An 11,028-nucleotide genomic window follows, 5' to 3' on the forward strand; every position below is an offset into this window, starting at 1 on the left:
GCCATTTTGCCGCTGGGCTGTGACCTAGGCCAGTGTAGTTTAGAGTCAGCATGGCTAGTTTGCCGTCCGTAACAGGGGGTGTGGGCTAGGCAAAGTCAGGGATAATGTAAAAGGACCATTTCCACAGATTAAGTGCACACCTTCCACTATACCGGATTTGGGCAACTCCCCTCAGCCTCCATGGTGGTGCTGTGGCGCTTTGTATCATGAGCGGATCTCAAAATGGAGGATTTTGAAAACAGTAGGCCTCAAAGCGTGCTACAGCCCATTCGCATTAGATGGGTGTTTTCGATCAGAGGAGTTCACAATAGGAGTGGTTAAGCCTTTATTACGATTAGCTTAATGCATTTTGTATAATGTGTTACTGTTGCCAAACATGTTGCGCTTAATCAGATACAATATTGCAGCTGAACAACCTGACCACGTCAACAAATGTGGCGACAATGAAACTACAATAAGCCGGAATTTAGAATACTGCACCAGCCTTTTTCGCCTATGTATGCAGGCAGTGTGCGTATCTGTTTGAAATGTGTTGACGTGGCGGCCACATCAGCCTGTCATTGTTTTAAAGAAAATGGCTGGCCGTAATAGGCGAAGTGACGGAATCAGTCTGATCCGCCAGCCACTTATCATTTATTCGTAACACAAGATAGTATTTGATTAATCTCTTACCTGTATTTATTTTATGGATTTATTTGTGATTGAATGGGATAATTTACATCTTCATGAGGTTCAATAGGAAGGCAATATGCCTAATGCTTATCACAGTCTACATATCAACATAGCTTATTGTGTTCCGGAGTAATCAATTTATATTACGCATAAACGGACATTGATTTGAACCTTTATTGAAAATGGCCACTGCTTTGAAACTGTGTTTCCCATGCGCAGCCCAGTAGCCAAATGTTTATGCGTAGTGCAATATTGCTAAAAAATAAAGGGCAAAGTATTATAGGGCCAACATGACCTAGGCTATGCCTAGATGCCCATATATTGATATTTATTTACAAATGGTAATGCATACAGTGAAATTCTACACCTAACTGAAATGGGTTTGCAAGAACAACCTATTCAATCCTACAACCCGACAAGTGGTTTTAGATGATTGGGGGAGGTTTGAATTATACCAGGTTGATATTAATATTTATATTTCAAACATGAGTTGTTTTCTCACTTTCTCCAGTACATATTAACGTTTTGAGTGGTAGTGCATAACACATGATGTGGATGGTGGAAATCTCACAAATAAGGATACAGGATACACCTTTTACAATTAAGTTATACTGCTTCCAGAAGACAGCACATTCATTTCATTCAAAATGTAGGGTACTCCTGGGTTTGTGGATTTGGGTGCAAACCTGTACATAATACTTAATACATATTATCAGAAGTAGCCAAAACAATCAAAGAGACACACTGTTATAGCCTATCAGAAGATTTAGATTAGAAGACTAGCACTACTAGTGGTTAGGTGTTCTCCATGCATTCGGTTGGGAGCTTCATTCATGTTTTTCAGATTTAAATCTTTTTTCAATTTTCATGATGACGGCCCTTTCCAGTGGACATTGTCATGGTGGAGACTTGTTGACATGAAAGGGTCTGAAAAGCCTCAGAATACACACCCAGTCAGATGGGATTGCAGCATACCCTGCACAGGGAGCATGGTTTAGGCTAAGGTGGGGGTGGGGAAGGCTGCTCTGTGGTTGGTTGATGCAGACCTCTTGCAATTCCAGGAGGGAGCTTTCTTTGGAGTAGACCTGTCTCTCTTGTGGCACAGATCACCACCAGCCTGTGGCTCTTTGAGAGCGATCGGTTGGGGCTGTGTGATTGGGTTAAATCAAACTGATCCAGCAGCCAAAACATTTTGCCTTTTTCATGAGATGGCATATGCCTAGTCGATTGCCAATTTAATAGTCTGTATAGTATGCTTCCTTTAAGAAAGGCTAATTGATGTTTACTTCTAATGCTTGCCCGGTGACTTGTCCCCATGTCAGCCCAGAATGGATCGGGCCTTGACCTGGGGGAGAATCTTCCCTTGGTCCATGGCAGATCCATTCTGGAACCTTAGCCAGGCCACCAGGAATTCTTAAACTGACCATCTGAATAGCTGCAGTGTCCTAAACAAGAAAATCCTGTGCGTAATAAAATCTGTGTCCTTCAATTGTGCAAGGGTTAAATTATGCCGTGGACTGTCTGAAATGTTGGCTAGTGACAAAAAGTATTACAACGCAATGTTGTTGAATAATCCAGCTGCCAAACGCTGTCTTAATAAAGCATCATAAGGAGGATAGGTATGTTGGGTTGGTCTGTGTGGCATGCATAATCTGTGGTTTGGATGGAGGTCTGAATGAAAAAGAACAATACGTTAATATGTAACCTTAAAATGGCTAGAGACTAACAATGTCAAATATGCTTCATCACCACTCATTTGGATCCTTTAGATATATGTGTACTGTATGTGCTGCAGCGGCATGCCCCATATCAAGGAAATGCTCAATTGACACCTCGTCATTTGCTTTGCCTCAGTCTCCTCATTATCTCAGCAAGATCCGAATAGTCACTGGAACCTTTATAAACGGTTTTCAAAGCCATGTATTTGTGGAAAACATACAGGTGTTTTTTGTAACACTGCTACATCAAATGCATGCAAACACCTGTAGGAGTGGGGCCCACAGCTCTGTAGGCTTCAGTATGGCTTTACCATGCATTCACTTAAAGATGCTGGCTGTTCTCTAACGGAAGCCACAGAATGTCAGGGGAAAGGAAATGGATATGTATATGTAAAAAAAGCGAGCAATGAGCCTGAAGAAGTGTGTGCTTTGTGCAAACTTCGGGCTATGATATGGAAATCTTCTGATGAGTTGAGGCTGCATGGTTTGCAGATGCAGAAATAATACAGAATGTGATTAGCACAAATGTGTAATGTGTTCTTCTGATGATGTCTACCGTTTCTGTTGTTTGTCGGTCATGATGGTGCCTCCATGTGTGTTAGTCACAAAATCAGCATGTTGAAATGAGCTCTCCCAGAGGCGCTGGCAACGGTTTCCTTCCTCACCTATGGTTGAACTCAAAATTGGTTGGTCAGCCCCCCCACTGCATTCCCATGGAAACTGAGAGTGATTGACAAGTCAGTGGTTTCCCACAATGCCTTGCATACTTTGTGAGCCCCTCTTTGCTGTCTTTGCAGAAATATTATATAATCTTCACAGCCTGAGGACCCTCCCCCAATCTTACCCTTTCTGCACTCCCTTAATCCAGGTTTAGTCCTTCCATGGGATTGTGGTACATGAGAACAATAATTGACTGCTGATCGAAAGTCCTGTGTGTATTAGAGGACTTTCTGTGTTCAATTCTGTAATTGTCTGTCCCATGTAGTCTGTATTACAGTTAAAATTAGTTGAATTGCTGAAAAAAATTGTTACAAAAAGAATCCCACTTTTTTGGTTGTTGTGGAGATTTAACTGAGTAAGAAGAAGGGCTCTAACAAAACAGTCTGTGTGATTGTGGATGCTTACAGAACCAAATGATCCAACAGTTCAACAAATTAAAGATTTTGCACAAATCTTGAAGCCAAAGTATAAAAATATGCACTCACATAATCCTGTTGTGTATTGATCTCAACTGAACAGTTGTTTCCACTGTCAAGTTGAAATTTAATGTATCAGGCATACATGTAATTGAGAGCATGGAGAAGCCATTATCTCTGTATCTAATATGATTTTTTTAAGAGGGATCACCAGAATAGTGTGGACCATGAATCAACCACTATTTGGACATCAAAAACAAAGTAAAGTCTGAGGTCAATAATTTCATCCATGTGGCCCAAGTTGGGAAGCGTATATTCTTTGGATATACCAATATTTGTAAACACAGAAAATGGAAAAAAATATTTGCATGAAGTCTATGAGGCATGTGATGTAGTAAACCTTTGCTATACTTCTTTATTAATCAACTTTATATGCCTTTCCTTTACTATCATTAATTAAAATGCCTGGTATCTTGAACCCTAGTGGAACAGCAAAACTGAGTGTCAGAATTGACTTTGTTTTTAAAGTCATTTAAATATATTTTTTTTATCTCTGTTCAGAGATACTATTGAGTTTAGCTACAAATTTGTAAAATGTAACCTGCATACTTGCATGACTGAAAAAACACAGTAGAAACCTAGAAACACACAACCTAGAAACAAAGTATAGGCTAAGCCAATCAGTTAAGGAAAGAAACAAAGACAAGGCAAATCATATACCTTTAGGCATATCATAACTCTTACATCGAAGTTATTAAAGACATTTACTGTTTGTTTAAAAGACTCTGGAGAGTATACATACACACAGGAGGTATTCAGGTAAATCCCATTAGCAAAACAAAGTTCGTGTCTGAAAATTAAGAGCACACTATGCAATAATTCTGACGTGCATGTTCGTTCCCACAGCGTCCACCCACGCTCGAGTTGTTTGCGACTTCAAACAAAATGGAGAGAAAAAAAAGACCACTTCCAATAAGCAATGTGCTCACCAACATATGGCGCGCGAATACTTCACTGCAACCAACTTGGGAGTTTTGGTGCCGATAAAAACTTGCTTTAAATAAACGGACACAGTAGTGTAAAAAGTTGTTTTTTTTAAATCTCAATCTTAGTGCGATTTAATTGTTCGCTACAATGACACAAGTCCAGATTTAAACGTTAAACAAACGTGGATAAGCAGCAAAAAATAAATAAAAAAATCCGCACAATGTAGCATTTTCTGTTGAAAACCATATCGCGCTTTTGATAAATATCATTAGCCCCCTTTTTTCCCCTCAAATTGAACAGGACAAGCATGCTCTCTAAGCTCTGGACTTGTTTGTAATTGGTTTTAAGTTATTTTATTGGGCTAACTAGTTTTAGGTCATAATATCTTGTATACCACTATGTCACTCGTGGTAAACAATCTATTCACCGACAAATAATTGTTAAGAGGTTTTAACTTTAACTACATTTGACACTCCTTCAACAAAGCTTCGTCTTGCACGTGTATGCTACCACCATGTGGACTTTTGGAGATAGTGCATCTTAGTAGAACACCACATCAGGGAACAAATTCTGATTTCCTTGAAAGGTAAATTTTCACACACAAACCTAACAAAAACAATAGCAATGGCGTTTTAAAAACTATGCATTATTTGTCCGCATATTACTGAATAAGATAAATTCCGTTAATGTTGGGTTGTACGTGTCCGGTATGGATTTAATCAGTAATAAAATGAAAACATTTTCTTGACGTAATTTCTGGACAATAACAGATTTGATTTGTGGTCTTAAGCTGTAATTCGTCGACTCCCCTTTGGGTCTTCATGATGTATATATGTATATGTTATAGTAACGTTGCACACATGCAATAAAATTGTTTCACATTTTACGCACATATTTGTGCATTCAGTCTTTTGAAACATACGTTTGCATACCACATACCATGCCTTTCTCTTTTAGCCCTTATAACATAATTGAGAGGAGAATTTAAGACCAAATAAATTACAAAAACATGTTACAGTTTACCCTAGGCTAAATACGAGTTGTTTGTGTGGAACAGGCTACAGAAAAAGGTTATCTACAAAACCGGTACATTAAGAAACATTTCTAAAATTGCTCCTTGATTAAAAACGTTTATTAAGGTTTATTAACGTAATGAGATAATAACATTTTCGTTTTCACTTTCAAGCATATAAAGAGAGAAATGTAAAATGTATGGTTATGTGAACATGTACTTAAATTAGCAACAGTTGCTTTTGCTTTGTATGGTAGGCTACTGCGTGCATTCGTTCATGTAATCAATAGCATTTGCACGAATTCATATCCTATTGCGAAGAAGCCTTCTAGGTCATACTTCAAGATTGATGTAAATAAATGCTGCTTGAAAAAAAATACCATAATCATTTTGAATTTAAATAATTCAAAACACTTTGAATTTGGAAAGACGGTTTATACAGACCCTCTCTGACAAACAGCCAGGTTGTTAACTAATTTATTATTTAGTTGTTTCTATGTAACTAAGTGAATAAGATATGTTCTTAATCTGCAATTTGGATTTCTATTCTATCTTTGCGTTATACACGAGTTAAGTGCACCATCCACTGCAGAGTTGACTCCTTAGCTTATGGCAGTGAGTCATTAAAAGAAGGGGTACTCGTTTCTGTTGACATTGGTTGTAAAGGCAAGATGATTCAGATGAGCCACGTGGTCCCATGACATACCATATTGTGTCTGGTACATAGTACATAAATGGAATGAGAGAATTTCCACAGCCTAATTCATCCACCATATTATTTATGATGCATGGCTCACCCTGTCCAGCACATGTTGGATCTCACATGACAGATCACTTGTCCAACTGAGACACTTTTAAATTTGTATTTCTTTAATATTGAAGGTAGTTCCTGCATGTGTCCCATTGATATCAGTCTATCAAATGCAATTGTTTTAAGACTACATCTGTGGCAGGACCAGACCTACAACTATTAAAACAATAAATGTGTGTTTTATTAGTGAGTGCACATTTACATAAATCCAGTAAACAAATAGAAAACCTGCACTTATCTTATATCCTGAACATGTTGGCTTTGGGATATCTAATCTTATCACAATAACTAAAATCAATTAAAACACTTTTTAACTGATCATTGTAAAAATTATTATAGGAGGAATAACCTGAGGTCACCATGTGATTTGAGGTTGCACTCAGTGGCAGACAGAACTGTATTGATGACTGAACACTTCTATACTTTTGACTGTTCTTTTCTTGTCTCTCTGTTTGTGGAATCAGGACCGCCAATATAAGACTTACTCTTAAGAATAAGATTAAGTCTGATCGCTAGACACTTTCATCTGACTGCTCACAGCTAGAACTGACAAGTGATCTTAAAGATTAGGGTCCACCTGTCCTAGTCACATAAACTACACATGAAGAAATATTCACTTCAGGAAAGTTAGTAGATTGTGGGTTAATACTCAATTTACAACTGATGTTAATGGTCAAGATTATTCCATAAAGCTGGCTTTAACCAAGCTGGGCTGAGTACACTGACTCTGCACATTTCTTTAATTAGGTTATTAAAATAGGGCCAATTACAGTCATGCAAAGAAAATCAATCCACCGTATTCTTGGAGTTTTAATAAATCAAATAAGTAGAAGTGGTGTAATTTGTTCATTTGGGTTTCATGAGTCTAATATTAGGTTAAGTCTAAGGATTGGACAGATAGATAGAGAGGAACATGGGAACAACCAGACAGAGACGGTTGAGACCTGCAAAAGAATATAAAAATAACTTATATTGTCCCTCTGACAATCTTTCTCATGAAAGATAGACCTGAACATCCCTCATTTACAACATGACAGAACGGTTTGGTGAGTCAGGTATACTTAGCAGTGTATTTACTCCAGTGGTGTAGTCTACGTGAAACGCTGGACTACGCAGTATACTCACTTAAAAAGCATCACCATCTCAGTATGCCCACTTACAAAGCATCACCATCTCACTATACTCACTTAAAAAGCATCACCATCTCAGTATACCCACTTAAAAAGCATCATCATCTCAGTATACTCACTTAAAATAGGCAAGGATACGTATTAACATTTGGGGTGGATCACAGTATACCCACTACAGCTAACAAGACTACATCACAGTATACCCACTACATCTAACAAGACTACATCACAGTATACCCACTACATCTAACAAGACTACACCATTGATTTACTCTTTTTTGCTGCACCTAGAGAGGAGCTGATTGGTAATACCGAGCTGCATTAATTTATCCATATTCATTATTTCCAAGCTTTCAGACATTTAGATTGGCTGTTTGTAAATGGACAGACCACCATTCATTGGCAATGCTCTACACTAATTAAAAATTTCCAATCTACTGGAAGAGCACGTTAGACAGACAGATACAACAACAGTGCAGTCACTAGAGAGGAGTTATTGAGCCACATAAATCGCAGTAGGCAAACAACCTCTTCCAGGTTTCTCCTTATTTGGAAACTGACCCCTGGTTTGACAGATGTGAATCAAACATGGTTTGGGGTGGGGAAAAGATGCCTGTGCTCAGGAAAGTGGCAAGAGGTCACAGGACGGGTCACTGACCAATTGCACCATTTTTCTTTGGAACGACAGCGCCCTACCCACCCCCCTGCGCAAGGTTTAAACCCTGATCACTACATTCACAACAGTTTCAAAAAGGCTGCTACTGCTGCTGAAGTGAAAACTACAAATATGTAGGACTGTGGATTTCCAAAGAACATGCATGATAGAACTGAATGTATGCATAACTTGCAGGTCTCTTTGAAATATAAATGGAGAATATCTTGGCTACATCGCCAAGAGCCTACAATATGTTTGACCTCTTCAGCAATGAACCATACCTGACTTGTTTGTTGTCTTTGTCCCTGTCTTTGTGTAAAGCATTTGTATGCCCTTTGGTGCTACAATTGTTAATGTTCTTTTGTTTGTTCATGTCTTAAGTAATTATTTCAAATAAGTGTGCTGGGTTACGGGTATGCTGGCAAGTTATGCCGCTCCGTCCAGCACATGGATGTTTTATTTTTACTGTTTATTAGGCCTATTTGTTTGTTCATGTCTGTCTGTGCTAGGTTTGGGTACACTGGCGAGTAACGCTGCTCCGGCCAGCACATACGTTTTTTTTTATTCTCTTTGTTTTGTAAACTCAGGGCATTGCTGTAAAAGAGCTTAACACTCTTCTATCCCTTCTTCTATCGCTGCCCAACTGGCATCACCCCCCCCCCCCTCTCTCTTTAGGCCACAATTTCAGACCCCACGTCCATTGGAATGGACATGACATATTTTTGGGTCTAAACCAATGAAAATCTGTGATTTCACCATTTTAATTATGCGTTGTAACTGATTGGATCCTGATGAACCAATCAGAATGCAGTTAGGGCCTGTAACTTAATCTGAGAGCACTTCAGACATCAGACAAGACAAGCATGGCTCTGAAGCTAGATAGGAACAGGACTAAGCACCTTTTTCCCCCTCATAAATATAAATTTATGTTTATGATAGCCTAACCAATTTGCACTCAGTATAATTCTAACCATTGCAGGTGATGATATTTGAAGTTAGTTTGAATATATTTCATAACAGTGTAGTACAGGATTTTTTCAAAGTTTAATGTCCATCCCAATGGACATCAGGTGTTGGGAGATGTTAGCCAACACCAGTGGCGTAACAACCCAATGGTGGGCCCAGGTGCGAGAGCACTACGCGGGCCCCATACCCAGGAACTTTGGCCCAGGATGAATTAGCTCTGATACATGCAATACACATTAAGGGTGACTTCAATTGTTTATGCAAAGGGCCTGAGGCACCGAAGTAGTTTAGTAGTTACAGATTACAATTTCAAATAAAAAACACACGACTACATATCCATTACATGTGAAAACATTAAAAAATAATTTTATTAACAGCCTGCAGGCCAGGGTAATCTAATATTACTGCATTAACATCAACTCGCATGGAATTATGGGAACACTCAATGCGCCTCTTCAACCCTCTGCTGAAACTGCAAGCGTAGATTGCTTGCTTATATACTCGCACTGCGCAGAAACAAAACTTAATGTAGCCTAACTTATTTAACCGTCCAGAAACCAAATATAATCATTCATATGCATACAATCCCCAATATGCGTGAATTAGGCCATTAGAAAAAGGCCATCTTACGAGCCTTTCGTTGTGCAAAATCGTCAACAATGTTCCCAATATTTAATGCTCTGGCTCTCGTATTTTCAATGGACAGGATAGCTAACCCACGGAGCCTATCCTGCCCCATGCTGCTGTTTGAAAAAAGATCGCTTAGCTGTTGCCACAGTCACAATGTCAGAAACAACATGAGTACACACTTCCCCGAATGTGGATGTTACACTGTCATAATCTACCACCCGCATTTTGGCAAGTTGAAAAATAGATGATTTCTGTGAAATCTCTGCTTTAAAGCAAGACCTGAATGAGAGGAGTTGTGTTGGGAATGTCGGTGCAATGTCCCTGCTATAATGGTCTGACAAACGTCTTGCCTTTTCAAGCAGTTCATCATCACTTGCGAGTTGAAGGGTCATAGGACGTAAAGACTTAAACACATGACAAGTTTCCCGCATACTTGCAAATCTTTGGGAGAGCTGACTGATTATGATGTCCAGAGTTGCATTAAATACCTGCACTTTGAAGTATCTCTCTGCATCGGTTAAGCGCTCATCTTCCGATTGATCGTCAAAGTGACGCTTCACTCTCTGTGCTCTAACATTCTAAAGTTGTAAAAAAAAAAAAAAAAGGAGGCAGGGCGGGGGTAGCAACGGGCCCCGGGAGGTCACGGGCCCTGGTGCGACTGCACTTGCTGCACCTACTATAGTTACGCCACTGGCCAACACTCATTTAATTAGTGTCACCAGGCATGGTTCTGACATATCCTCAAGACCCAAGCTATAATTTTGAATGCATTTTTTATTTATTTCAGCTATTTTGGATGAATATGCACTCATTTTACTAAAATGTGTCATCATTTTTACTAAATCGTGCTCTCATTTTATTAGATTGTGCACTGAATTCAGTCAAATGTGTGCTCGGTTTACTAAATAGTGTGTTCATTTTGCTAATTGGTTGGCTCATTTAGTCAAATTGTGCTATTTTTTGTACAATGAGTGCACATTTTAGTACAATGAGTCCACTATTTACTAAAAAGAGTGGACGATTTAGTAGACAAGCATACTATGTAGTAAAACGAGTGCACAATTTAGGGTGCATTCGTAAATTCAATCTGACACTCTGAAAATAGAATAGCTCTCTGAAGTTCAAAAAACTAGTTTATTACATTTTACATAACATTTCACTATATCGTGTGCACGTTTTACTAAATTGTGCGCTCAATTTACAACAATTAAAATGAGAGCACAATTTAGTAAAATGAGTGCACTATTTAGTATAACGTGCGTAAGTTTTACTAAATTGTGTGCACGTTTACTAAATTTAGTCAAACGAGTG

Source organism: Alosa pseudoharengus, unplaced genomic scaffold (assembly GCF_046254945.1).
Source record: "Alosa pseudoharengus isolate Yale_2024_CS ecotype anadromous, Long Island Sound unplaced genomic scaffold, YU_APseudo_1.1 YU_APseudo_1.1_scf_4, whole genome shotgun sequence".
In the NCBI taxonomy this organism is placed as follows: Eukaryota; Metazoa; Chordata; class Actinopteri; order Clupeiformes; family Clupeidae; genus Alosa; species Alosa pseudoharengus.